The 13,608-nt window shown below is 39.1% G+C and overlaps 1 protein-coding gene across 3 annotated transcripts in view; it reads right to left on the bottom strand.

The window, feature by feature from the left end:
* The window catches only part of LOC136871616 (leucine-rich repeat-containing protein 59), a 101,649-nt gene that overhangs the window by 75,945 nt on the left and 12,096 nt on the right, over positions 1-13,608 (bottom strand). The window lies entirely within an intron of this gene.

The raw sequence follows: 13,608 nt of genomic DNA, 5'->3' as shown, positions 1-13,608 counted from the left end.
TAAGGTTTAAGGTCTAAGAACATCTTTAGTTATCAGTCTCAAACCACTTATGATAAAGATCACTAAATATAATAAAAAAATAATTGTAGTGCTTTCTATGTCACCTACTGTACACAAAATTTGTAGCTATCACTGAAGTCTAAATATGGTGTTCTTATTTTACAATCGTGTCTGAAAGTTAAGCATAATTATGAAGTTTTAAAGTATTTTGTCAATGAAATCTCAGAATGACATAGTAACAGGGGAAAAGTGTATCATAATATATCTAGGAGGCCTATACAACCGAATGCAAAACATTATGAACACACATCTATATGATATGGGAACATATCAATCATAAATGATAGTATAGGCCTACATGCTTCTCAATTTTCAAAAATCCAGTGTTTCATCCCAGTCAGGCAGATTGCCACAATTTTTGAAGATGCTAGCTAGTACACTGTTAAGACACCATTGCAATCCTCCTTTGTAGCACAATGCAATGACAGTGCACGAGAAGAGATAGGTATCTCCACTTAACTAGAAATGCCTACCGTACGCGCACCTTTTAGCGATACATGGACACCCTAGTGACGAATAGGTCGACCTCGGGTATCTTTTCGAGATTCGTATTGGCAACCTTTGAAACACAAACTATGAATCGCTTATGCATCACTGTGCGACATCTGGCGTACACTTTACGTACTAGTACTGTTGTTGTTTACACAGCAAAGCCAAACTATAGAATTCATGCTGGGAACAAGATTCGCATCGAGAAATGTTATATAATATGTGTGTGACACAGTTGTTGGCTTAAGATAATAAAGGTTTAGAACATTCATATCGATCGATCATATTATCGATTCAATTCAGATTTCATTTTCATTCAGTTGGCAGTATTACCGGAACTGGGAGAGCTCCCTCCTTACTCCTCCACCCCGTACAAAGAAATATCGTTAAAAGGTGCGCGGACTATACCTAGGCTTCTACTAATCAAAATAAGATCTCCAGTAGGAAACCATAATTTGTTTCACCACTGAGAATATCGGTTGATCAAAAATGATTGTGTACTGATGTCTCAATCTTCAAAAATTCAGTGTTACGATTGTTAGTGGCGGGCATGTCTGAGGACAACTTTGACTTGCCTGGTTCAGGTCTTTCTATCTTGACGCCCATCTGCACATCTTGGTGTGAGATGATTGAAGTAGAGAGAGGGTAAAAACCCGGTGTCAGCACGTAGCGTACTCCTGCCGAATAACAACAAGGGATCTACTCAAGGCTTAATGTCCCCATCCAACAGACGAATCACCTTCGGCAACATCATATGCCCTGACCCTATATCAAAACTCTGCAAAGGTTTGGAATAGAATCTATTGATTAGAAATTTTATACCACCCCCTCTCCTACCCTGTCGGCAATCATTCTGATGGTGGAAAAAATTTCCACCAATGGGAGTTGAACCAGTGTCAGACCATAGAGACTTGATGCCTTAACGATCATGACAACCAGGCAGGCAGTGTTATGGTTACTTATACTGTACCAGTATATGATACTTATCTCCCCCTAATACATAGTCACGGCATTGTGCTACAAAGGAAACTTGCAGTGGTGTCTCAACAGTGTATTGGTCAGTCTTGGAAAGACGTGGTAATCCAACAGACAACCCCCTGCCACACTGAGACAAAACGCTGGAATTTTGAAGACTGTGAAACATGGAGATTATCATTTTTGATTAATTGATATTTTGTTCTCTAATAGAAACCTATTTTTTGTCTGAAGAGTATATATGGCCAAAAAGTATCAAACACTTTCACAAGATGGTGAAAAGGGTAAGCAGTTACCACTAGCAACTACACACACACTGCTCACCATGAGGTGGTTTAAGAGCTTTCAGGAAGCTGATCCCATTCTTCACAAAGAGCAGCGGAGAAATCTTAAAGTGTCCTTAGTGGAGGTGACAGGCTTCAACGAATTTCTTTAATGCATTCCAAGCAAACTCTACTGGGTTCAAATCTGAAGACCTTGCTGTAATTCGGTGTGGTGAATATCTTTACTCATCCACAAAGGCGGCTTGATGGATATGTGCAATACCGTTCCTGAAGTCTGGACTGACCACAACTTGGAAAACTTGTCTTGTGAAGCAATACCCTGTCTTGGTTCTGCATATTGTCAGTACCACAAGAAGTGATGAGCAGCTCTGTATGCCCATTAAGCATGATGCCTAACCACATACACATCACTAACATGATGCAGATCCCTTTCAAAGATATTCCCAGGATGTCACATCCTCTCTGGGCTGTTGAATGATGGAAATAATTTTGTTTACTCATCTGTAAAAGAGAATATTTCTCTAGTGATAAAAGATCCACATTCTAAGCTGCTAATACCATTATAAAGAGGCTTGTTTACGTACGAGTCTTTGGTACGCACACTGATGGATGTTTTGACATACAGACTTCTTGCCTGAACCTCGGGTACATAGTTTGCCTAGAAACTCTGAGATGGCTACAGGCTCTGTGGATTGCTGTTTTTCAGTTGTTGTTGTTTGAGTCACCAGTCTATAGACTGGTTTGATGCAGCCCTCCATGCCACCCTATCCTGTGCTAACCTTTTCATTTCTACTTAACTACTGCATCCTACATCTGCTCTAATCTGCTTGTCATATTCATACCATGGTCTACTCCTACCATTCTTACCACCTACACTTCCTTCAAAACAACTGAACAAGTCCTGGGTGTCTTAAGATGTGTCCTATCATTCTATCTCTTCTTCTCGTCAAATTTAGCCAAATTTGTGATTCGATCTATCCATCTCACCTTCAGCATTCTTCCGTAACACCACATTTTAAAAGCTTCCTTTCTCTTTCTTTCTGAGCCAGTTATCATCTATGTTTCACTTCCATACAATGCCACGCTCCACACAAAAGTCTTCAAAAACATCTTTCTAATTCCTATATCAATGTTTGAAGTGAGCAATATTCTTTTCTTAAGAAAGCTCTTCCTTGCTTGTGCTAATCTGCATTTTATGTCCTCCTTACTTCTGCCATCGTTAGTTATTTTAATAACTAAGTAACAAAATTCATCTACTTCCTTTAAGACTTCATTTCCTAATTTAATATTTCCTGCATCATCTGCCTTCATTTGACTGCACTCCATTACTTTTGTTTTGGACTTATTTATTTTCATCTTGTACTCCTTACCCAAGACTTCGTCCATACCATTCAGCAGCTTCTCGAGATCTTCTGCAGTCTCAGATAAAATAACAATATCATTGACAAATCTCAAGGTTTTGATTTCCTTTCCAAATTCTTCTTTGATTTCCTTTTCTACCTGTTCTATGTAAACACTGAAAAGGAGGGGGACAAAATGCAGCCTTGCCTCACTCCTTTCTGGATTGCTGCTTATTTTTCAAAGCCCTCGATTCCTATCACTGCACACTGATTTTTATACAGATTGCAGATAATTCTTCGTTCTCGGTATTTGATCCCAATCACCTTCAGAATCTTAAATAGCTTGGTCCAATCAACATTGTCGAATGCCTTTTCTAGATCTATGAATGCCATGTACGTGGGCTTGTCCTCCTTGATTCGATCCTCTAAGATCAGACGTAAAGTCAGGATTATCAGACTATTTCTTCGCGCAGTTAGGAACAGGCATCAGTCCCGCTGTGACATTCTCTTCATGGAGTACATGACCACCATGGCCTATGATCGACATCTCAGAGTCTCTGAACTGCTTCCAAAACCTAGAAATGATGCTTTGTGACACACTCAAAGCAGTTGTGTGTGCCCTTTTCTCAAGTGTTCAATGGTTCTACGCAGCTAAGGAAGGTCCAACTAGCATCATTATGTCCTTACAGTAAAAATAACCACAAAATCACACACTATTCACAGTGAAAGGACAATGATGAATGTGAATTTCTGGGTTTACTGCATCGTTGTTTCCTTTTTGACCATGTCTATTTGGTACTGGCAGCACCCCTGATCTATTTTATGAGTACAAGTGATGCAAATTACTTTCTGTACTATTATATACCATCCATTTTTCTGTTTTTATGGTTAAGCTCAACTTTTAGACACTAGTGCAACTGGAACCAAACTATTAAAGCAAAGGAGTACAAAACTAGAATATCTTAAGAAGAGTACAACAAACTTAACCTACAAATAAAATTTCATTGAAGGAAAGCAAACAAAAAAATATTCACATTATAAAACTATGACTTTCTAACAGTCCTTGCTACTTTCTTCTGATTGATTAGGAAGACTAAATTAAACAATCTCTATCTTCTGGGTTTGTAGGCTGTGGTCCACGAGCATATGATTGTCCCAATGTTTAACCAAAAACTGTGTTCAGCATTTTCAAGGGTTCTGAATGACTGATGGCTTTGAAGTTCTAGTGAAATGGAGTGGTGTCGCAATTCTACTTTAATATATAGTGGAGGCTGAGGTTCGCCACGGTGGGAGGAGAAGGGCTGACTGCTTGTTGTTTGGCCCATGATAGTGCCCTTTTTTCAAGTGTCCAATGGTTCTACACAGCTACGGAAGGTCAAACTTGCATCATTATGTCCTTACAGTAAATACAACCACAAAATCACACTGAAAGGAAGTAACCTAGGGAGAGTCTACAATCATCTTGAGACTGTGGAAAAATGGAGGTATGATGTGAATATAAGAACTCAACAACAGAGTTCTCTTAGCCTCTCTCACCTCAATCCTCCAATTTCCAGCTTACTCGCGGTGCCCCTGTTAAGCCGAGCAACCCAGTGGACGGCTGGGTAACCAACCCCAGCGGGAAACTGGGTCGGTGAGCCAATGGATTTGGGGGCAGTGGAAGGCAACGGGAAACCACCACTGTACTATTTCCTCAACAACCCCATGATGGCTTTGCTTAATTCCAAATGTTCCAGAGTAAGTCTCCCAGTCGGATCTCCGGGGGAGACAGGATTAAGAGAAGCCCCTATTTTATTCCGTCAAAGTAAATTCTCTATGAGAGTTATTAGAAGGATTGCAACATGGAACGTCTGTGGTGCCCAACACCCAGGGAAACTTGCAATAATAGAAAGAGAAAATGAGTTCACATGATGTGGATATCCTTGGCCTTAGTGAGACTCATTGGAAAGGACATGGGCATTTTGTAACTCATGGAAGGAATACTGTGTACTTTTCGGGAAGCGATGATATGAGTCGAAATGGTGTTGCAATTGTTGTTCCTGAAAAACTGAACAATACTGTCCTAGGCTATGAACCCATCAGTGATAGAATCATTACCATCAAACTGAATGCTTCCCCTTGCAGGATTAATATTATCCAGGTCTATGCTCCCACAGCTACAGCATCAGATGCTGAAATAGAAGAGTTCTATGAACTATTAGAACATACCATCAATCTGTTTGCAAACAGGGAAATAGTAATAATCCAAGGTGACTTCAATGCTAAGATTAGGGACACTACTGGAGACACTGACATTAGATCTGTGATTGGTCATTATGGCCTAGGCGAAAGGAATGAACGAGGAAAACAGCTACTGGAGTTTTGTGTTGGCAATGACATGGTAGTTTGCAACACCCTCTTCCAACACCATCCCAGGTGCCTGTACACTTGGATATCACCTGGTGATAGAGTCAGGAATCAGATTGATTTCATCTTGGTGAGACAACGTTGGAAGACATCTGTTCTAGATTGTAAGACCTTTCCTGGAGCGGAATGTGGTAGTGACCATAATCTGTTGTCCATGAAAATACGGCTAAAACTAAAAGTCACCAAGAAGATAAGAGCAAGGCAGTTTAAACTCACTAACCAGGAATCTCTTGCACACTTCGGGCAACTTGTACGGCCAAAGCTCCCAAATTTGCTACTAAAGAAAGACGAATCATCTTGTCAGACATGGGACAGAATAAAAGAGATTGTCTCCTCATCTCTCCCAGAGCCAGCTAGGAGGACACCGAGTGCAAAACATCCCTGGATATCAAACAAGACTTTGCAACTGATTGAAGAGAGTAGTAGTCTGAAGAAACATGGTATCCAATCCATTCAGGATGAAAATAGGTACAGGATCCTGTGTAGAGAGATACAGCGTAATTGTAGGAAAGATAAATCACAGTTCATCCACAACGTTTGCAAGGAAATAGAACAAAACCAGAACCAAAATCAAACAAAGGATCTCTTCAACAAAATTAATAGAATTACTCGTCAATTTAAACCTCGCACATGGTGTATAGAAGACGAGAACGGACAGCTAATTGGAGATAGAAAAGAAGCACTACAGAGGTGGAAACAATACTGTGAAAAGCTGTACTCTGGAAGAAATGATGATGTAGCAGTCCAGCAACCAGGAGGGCCTTCTGCATTGGAACCTCCCATTTTACAAAGCGAAATCAAGAACGCCATTAACCCCATTTGAAAAGAAACAAATCCCCTGGACTGGATGGTATTTCTGGAGAGATGCTTAAAGAAATGAGTGAAGAAGGTTTGCACGTGATGCACTCATTGTGTAACAGGATATGGACGACAAGAGAATGGCCGAAAGATTGGACAAGCTCTATCTTAATCGCCTTGCACAAGAAAGGGTCAGTCAGTAAGTGTTCCAACTATCGTACAATTGCTCTGATATCTCATGCAAGTAAGATTTTATTGTACATCATAAACCAGTGCCTTAAGTCTTACATAATGCCTCACATATCCATTGAGCAAGCAGGATTTGTTGCAGGAAAAGGAACACATGAACAGATTTTTAATATGAGGCAAATAATTGAAAAATCTCGTGAGTTCTGTGTTCCTGTGTTAATATGCTTCCTTGACTATAAGAAAGCTTTTGATTGTGTTGTCTGGAATAAACTATGGCAGGTTCTTGATGAATGTGGCATTCCACAACATCTAATATCATTACTGAAAAGTCTGTATGGAAACATCATTGCAACTATAAAGGTAGATGGCGACATTTCAGAATTTTTCAGTATTTCGCAGGGTGTCCAACAAGGCTGCATATTATCACCTGTTCTATATAACATCTATGCTGAATATGTGATGAAGAAAGCCCTCGATGACTGGACTGGAGGGGTATCAATTGGTGGACGAAAAATCAGTAACTTGTGCTTTGCTGATGACACCACTCTCCTTGCCAGCAGTGAAGATGAACTTGCAGAATTACTAGCAAGGGTAAAAGACGCAAGTTTAGAATATGGGCTAGAGATCAACCTGAGTAAGTCCAAACTAATGATAATTGACAGAGCGGCACAGATCAAGTTGACAGGTCAATTAAGGGAACTGGAAATGGTAAATGACTTTATATACCTTGGGTCGACCATCTGTGATACTGGAAGTTCAGACAAAGAGATTAGGAGATGTATCACCTTAGGGCGCACTGCCATGAGCAAACACAAAAATATGGCAGAGCAGAGCCATTACAAACAGTACAAAGATTAGACTAGTTGATTCTCTTGTGTTCTCTGTCTTCCTTTATGGTTCCGAGACCTGGACCCTCAAGGCAAGAGATAAGTATCATATCGACGCCTTTCAGATGTGGTGTTGGAGAAAGATGCTCCGTGTACCTTGGATGGAAAGAAGAACTAATGCATCTATTATTCAAGAACTGAATATCTCCGAACGTCTTAAAGAGAATCGTCCAATCCTTCGGACATATTGTAAGACGTGATAGTGAAAATCTGGAGAAATGTATCATGGAAGGCAAAGTTTTCGGCAGAAGACCACGAGGAAGGACATCGAGTAGGTGGATTGATCAAGTTCTGCGTACCACAGCTCTGACTCTTCAGCAGGCTTTAAGAGAAGCTGAACATCGTCAAAGTTGGCGCTGCTTAATCCAGAATATTGTGTGAAGTCAAATAGGGTCACGACGCTCAGCAATGAGTTACACGACTTACGATGATGATGAGTGCAGACTACGGTGTGATGCTCGCCTATTAGTTTGCCATGGTGGTAGGGGTGTTCGCTGATTAGTTGTTCTTTGGCCGATGATGAAGCAATGTAGAGCCTGGCATTAATCGACCTGCCTTGGTGAAGGAAAGCAACCGACCACCAGTTGCTTTTTCTGGTCAGCTGCGAGCACTGTGTCCTCCAGGTTTTAGGGTTTTCAGGAATGGAAAGCATGCTTTGTTGACCCATTCAGATTCCTCCTTATGGTTGAAGCTGTTGGTGTGCTTTGAAACCGCCACTATTTGAACTGAAAGGATGATGCTGAATATGATTTCTGGGTTTTATGCACTGTTGTTGCCTTTTTGACCGTGTCTATTTGGTGCTGGCAGTTCCCCTGATCTATGCAATGAGCACAAGTGAGCAAATTACTTTTCTGCCTTTATGGTTAAGCTCAACTTTTTGACACTAGTGTAATTAGAACCAAACTATGAATGCAAAGTTGTAACAACATGTGACCTTCACTATCGCTGGCCAAAGAACAGCCAATCGGCAACTGCCCCCCACCATGGCAGACTATAGGCTGCAGAGGTGAAATTTCAACACCACTCCATTCCACTTGTCGTAACTACAAAGACGCACACACGAAATGCTGTCGATTGAGTACAGTTTTATTTACAAATTACACACACACACTAACTGCCCTCTTGAACAACACACTGCTATGAAGAAGAAGAAGAAGACTGCAACACTTGCATGTCAACCAAATACCAACCCAACAAAGTTCACATACTTGACTAACGACTTCTACTACAAGTCTCAAACAACTCAACTCCCAAGACTGCCTCTATATACATTGCCTGGCCATGCTTCTAGAAAAATATGACACATGTTTTCTCATAATTTTGAGAGTCTCCAATAGCCTATTTACAATGAAAGGAATTTTCTACACAATCCCAGTGGCAAGATGCGTTGTTCTGGACTATTACTGTGTGTTGCACAACATTATGCTGGATTTATACATCATATTTACAGGTAATAATAAACTACGTACTATTAATTATGTGTTCTGACATTAAATAAACTTATATTAATATACATACAGCAGATGTATTGCCTAGTTGTACTTCCTCTTAAAACAATAATCACCACCACCACCACAATCATGACATAACCTCACAAATAATATGATCACGATTTATACCAAATAAAGTCGGTACATAACTACATAAATAATATTAATACTAATAGACGTAAACAACTTCACAGAATGCATACAATAAGTGGAACAGCAAAAAGACCGATAAGAATCACAAAATGTTTTTGGCAGTCAGGAAAGAGACAGCGAAATTAATCAGACAGACCAAAAGGAAATTCGAGAAAGATCAACTAATAGAAATTGAAAAGGACTTCGAAAAAAACCACACACGAATTTTCTACAAGAACTTCAAAACAAAGCTAACAGGGTATCAGCCACAAAACCTTTGCTTTAAGAAAGTAAATGGGCAATTTGCACTGAACAATCAAGAAAACTGCACCGAACTTGCAAGGTATTTTGAAGAACTGCTTAACTGCCCAGAGCCAACACAAAGATTTCCACCGCAGGAACCTGACTTCACAAACCCAAATTCAGTACCACCGGATGAAGAAGAAATTACCAGACAGTTAAAACGACTTAAAATTAATAAAGCTGCAGGTGAGGATGGGATCATAGCAGAAATTCTCAAATCAGCAGGCCCAAATACTATAAAAGAATTCACCGGTATCATCCAAGAGATTTGGGAAACAGAACAAATTCCAGAAGATTGGAAAAGTGCACTAATTCATCCTTTACATAAGAAAGGAGACTGAACAGACGTAAGTAACTACAGAGGAATCTCACTGGTATCTGTTGCCTACAAAATTTTATCTCAGTGCCTTCTCGATAGAGCCCAACAGCAACTAGAACCAAAAATTGGAGAATATCAAGCAGGTTTCAGACCAGGCCGTTCATGTCCAGAGCAAATTTTGAACCTAAAGTTAATCCTAAGGCATCAGAGAATTTGTAGCAAAAATGTAGTTTGTACTTTTGTTGATTTCAAAAAGGCCTATGATTCAGTTGATCGTCAATCACTGTTTCAGATATTAAAAGAACAGGGTCTAGACCAGAAAACACTCGCAATTATAAAAGAGACATTGACAGACACAAAATCTAAGGTTAAATTCATGGGGGAAATCTCAAACCCTTTTCCGATCAAAACAGGAGTAAGACAGGGAGATGGGCTCTCTTCACTACTCTTCAACTGCGTCCTTGAAAAGGTAATACAGGAATGGCGTAAACAGAAGTCTGTCCTCAAGATTGACCAACCAATCACTCTTGGTAGGGGCAAATTAGCAGTAGACTGCCTGGCATTTGCGGACGATCTGGCAATCTTAACTCGTGACGTTTCAACAGCCATAAACTAGATCAAACTCCTGAAAGAAACAGCGGAAAAAGTCAGCATCCAAATATCGTTTGAAAAAAGCGAATACATGACCTGCAGCAAAGAAGCCCCTAAATTCATGGAGACAAAATATGGCAAAATAAATCGGGTCCAGCAATTCAAATATCTCGGTGAAATAATTCAGGAGAATGGAATAAAAACAAAAGCCAACGAAGTTAGATGCCAAAAAATGGAAACTATATATAGACTCACCCAAAATATCTATAACAAAAAGTCTCTCTCCAAGCATGCAAAACTAAGACACTATAATACAGTAACAAAACCAGAATGCCTCTATGGATCAGAGACACTAATTTTGAACAGGAAAACTGATCTAGAAAATATTCAGAAAAAGGAACGCAAGATCATTAGAAAAATTTTAGGCCCAAAACTCGTAGATGAACAGTACCGCCTTAGAGGGAAACAGGAAATCAAACAATTTTCTAACATTCACAGCGACATCAGAAAACGCAGATTAAGATCCTTTGGACATATAAAAAGGATGAACCCAGATAACTTACCAAGCAAATAGTTGAATTTTATGAAAACCGAAGTAAAGCCAAAACGGACACAATAAAATGGATTGGCGAAATTAAAACAGATCTCAAACTGGCAGGAATTACACCTGAAGACATCCAAAGCCGGGTTATCTTCAGAGCCAAAGTTCATAAGTGGCAAGTTGACCAAGAAGAGTAACCAAGGAAGAAGACCGGAACAACATGGTCTCAAGAGAGAAAAGAAGCACACAGCAAACGAATGAAGGAAGTGTGGGCACAAAGAAAGGCAAATGCCTGTCTCTAAGTACTTTGCGTAGTCCTAATGGGCTCATTCGCAAATAATAATAATAATAATAATAATAATAATAATAATAATAATAACAATAACAATAATAATAATAATAATAATAATAATAATAATAATAATAATAATAATAATAATAATAAAGCTCGATATTTCCACTATTTACCCATGGGTTAGAGAACTGCTTCCAAGTTATACTAGTCCATTACATTTGCAAGAGTTTCATAGCCATTGAAGTCATGTGGAACCCTTGAAAATGCCAAACACAATTTTTGATGGAATACCAGGACCATCATATGCTCCTGGACCATGGCCTAAAAGTCCAGAAAACACAGAAATTGTACATAATGCCAACCATGAAAGCCTCAACTGCTATATGAAAACTTAAACTGCTCCTCATGAACAATAATTTGATCTCTATTTAGGACAACTGAATTTTTATTTCATTTGAAATACATCACAGTATACAGATGCTCTTCAGCCATGTAATTTCATGTCTATGCAAGATTGCTGATTCTTTTGTATCTCTTAGATTTACAATTCCACATTTTATGTACACCATGAAAACAAGAGAGGATTACAATGTGAATTTCAGTTTATACAGACAGTATCCCTATTGAATTTACAATTCTTTCAAGTTTACTACAACCTCCCGTAAGTTTTAGACCGATTAAACTTTTTCTGTGGATGAGAAGTTATAATCCTTGAATATGCCATTATGCTCTGATAACAGGACATATTGTTACAGAACATATGTCAGCTTGGTTGGGATGAACATTCCTTTAATGAACCTTTAATAAGTGCCCTAATGAACCACAATGTTTGCTCCTCTCAAGGCTGCAAGAACTTCACATTTTACTGACAAGATGAGACATGAGAGATTTACCAAGTTTGAAGCTGAACATTTACAAAGTTCTGATAATGTCAAACAGGTATTTTATGATACACTCTGGGCACTGTTCTTGTATCTTCCACCAACTGGAAGTTATTTTTGTTCTGTGATGCAAATAACCATATTTTAAAATGTTTACTTGTTTACTGGATAAAATGCTCCCCTACAAGCTTAACATAATATTTTATTAATAAAATGTACCAGAGGTACATCAACAGGCATGGTTTTTTCGCATTAATGATAAATATGACCAAAAAAATTGAAGTAATTTTGAGATATCTGCATGAATCATAGGATTCTGGTTAAGAAAACATTTTTTTTGGTTGCAAATTACAGCAAATTAAAGCAATAAGACCAGTTCTGAAGCAAAATTTAATTTTGTGATAAATGTAAAACTGCATCAAAATTCATGAACATAACGAGTTTGAAACTGTATTCCAATATTACATGTGTGAAGAGTAACGGAAGAAATATCTGTTCATTTTAATATTCTAGGATACACCTTAATGATATGGCCATATAGATTGAAAGAAACTCCACACAAATATTGTCCACTGTATGACCTTGATCTCTTGCTAAGTGAAGTGCTCGGAATGTTACCCTTGTTATATGTGCCTTACCCCACAAAAGCCAAGATCCTCGAAAATCCTTAATAACATCTATTACTGGATGTATTCCCGTCTTTTGGTATTGTTTTATTACCTGTGTATACGAAGGGCTGGTGGCTTTATAATGGCATTCTGGTTCAGGTAAAATAAAGTGACCAGAGAATCACACCATACAGTTGCAAAAATGGGGCAAACAACGACTCTCAAGGTGCACAGCAAAGCTAAAGAACCCCCTGTGGGTGTGGGTAGTAGAATAACACCCACGAAAGTCCCAGCCTGTCATAAGAGGCGACTAGTAGGGGCCCCAGGGGCTCTTCAACTTGGGAGTGCGGGTTGGCGAACACGGGGCCTTTTAGCTGAGTCCTGGCATTGCTTCCACGTACTTGTTCCAGGTTCCTCACTTTCATCTATCCTATCCGATCTCCCTGATTAAGGGACCCCAACGGTATTAGGTTCTGAGGGCTAGGGAGTATCATTTTCATGCTCTTCGTGGACCTTGTCTTTCTATGGCTAATACCTTCATTTTTCAAAGTGTTGGACTTGGATCCCTTCCATTTTTTCTCTCTGATTAGTGTTATACAGGGGATGGTTGCCTAGTTGTACTTCCTCTTTAAACAATAACCACCACCACCACCACCACCACCACCACCACCACCACCACCACCAAGCTAAAGAGTTTGTAAGTGACAGTTTATATGCAATATTTTAATGTTCAAATTTTATAATGTGTATACTGAATGTGAGAAGAAACAATACTGTATCAAAAAATTGCTTTAAAAGTAAGGAACATTTACACCATAAATTAAACACTCCAGTGGAAAAACAGCAGGCAACAATAGAACTGTTATTAGATAAGCAAAAGAGAGCTAGGCAAAAAACAACAGAACTTATTCAAGATACAACCATGATATTACTCAATCCAACATTCCAGTGGAAAAGGTGGGACAACCCTGCAGTATGGGAATGGCTTCAAAAATACATTCTACTTATATATAACTATCA

The sequence above is a fragment of the Anabrus simplex genome, chromosome 4, assembly GCF_040414725.1.
Source record: "Anabrus simplex isolate iqAnaSimp1 chromosome 4, ASM4041472v1, whole genome shotgun sequence".
In the NCBI taxonomy this organism is placed as follows: domain Eukaryota; kingdom Metazoa; phylum Arthropoda; class Insecta; order Orthoptera; family Tettigoniidae; genus Anabrus; species Anabrus simplex.
This window is presented reverse-complemented; position numbering and strand designations above follow the sequence as displayed.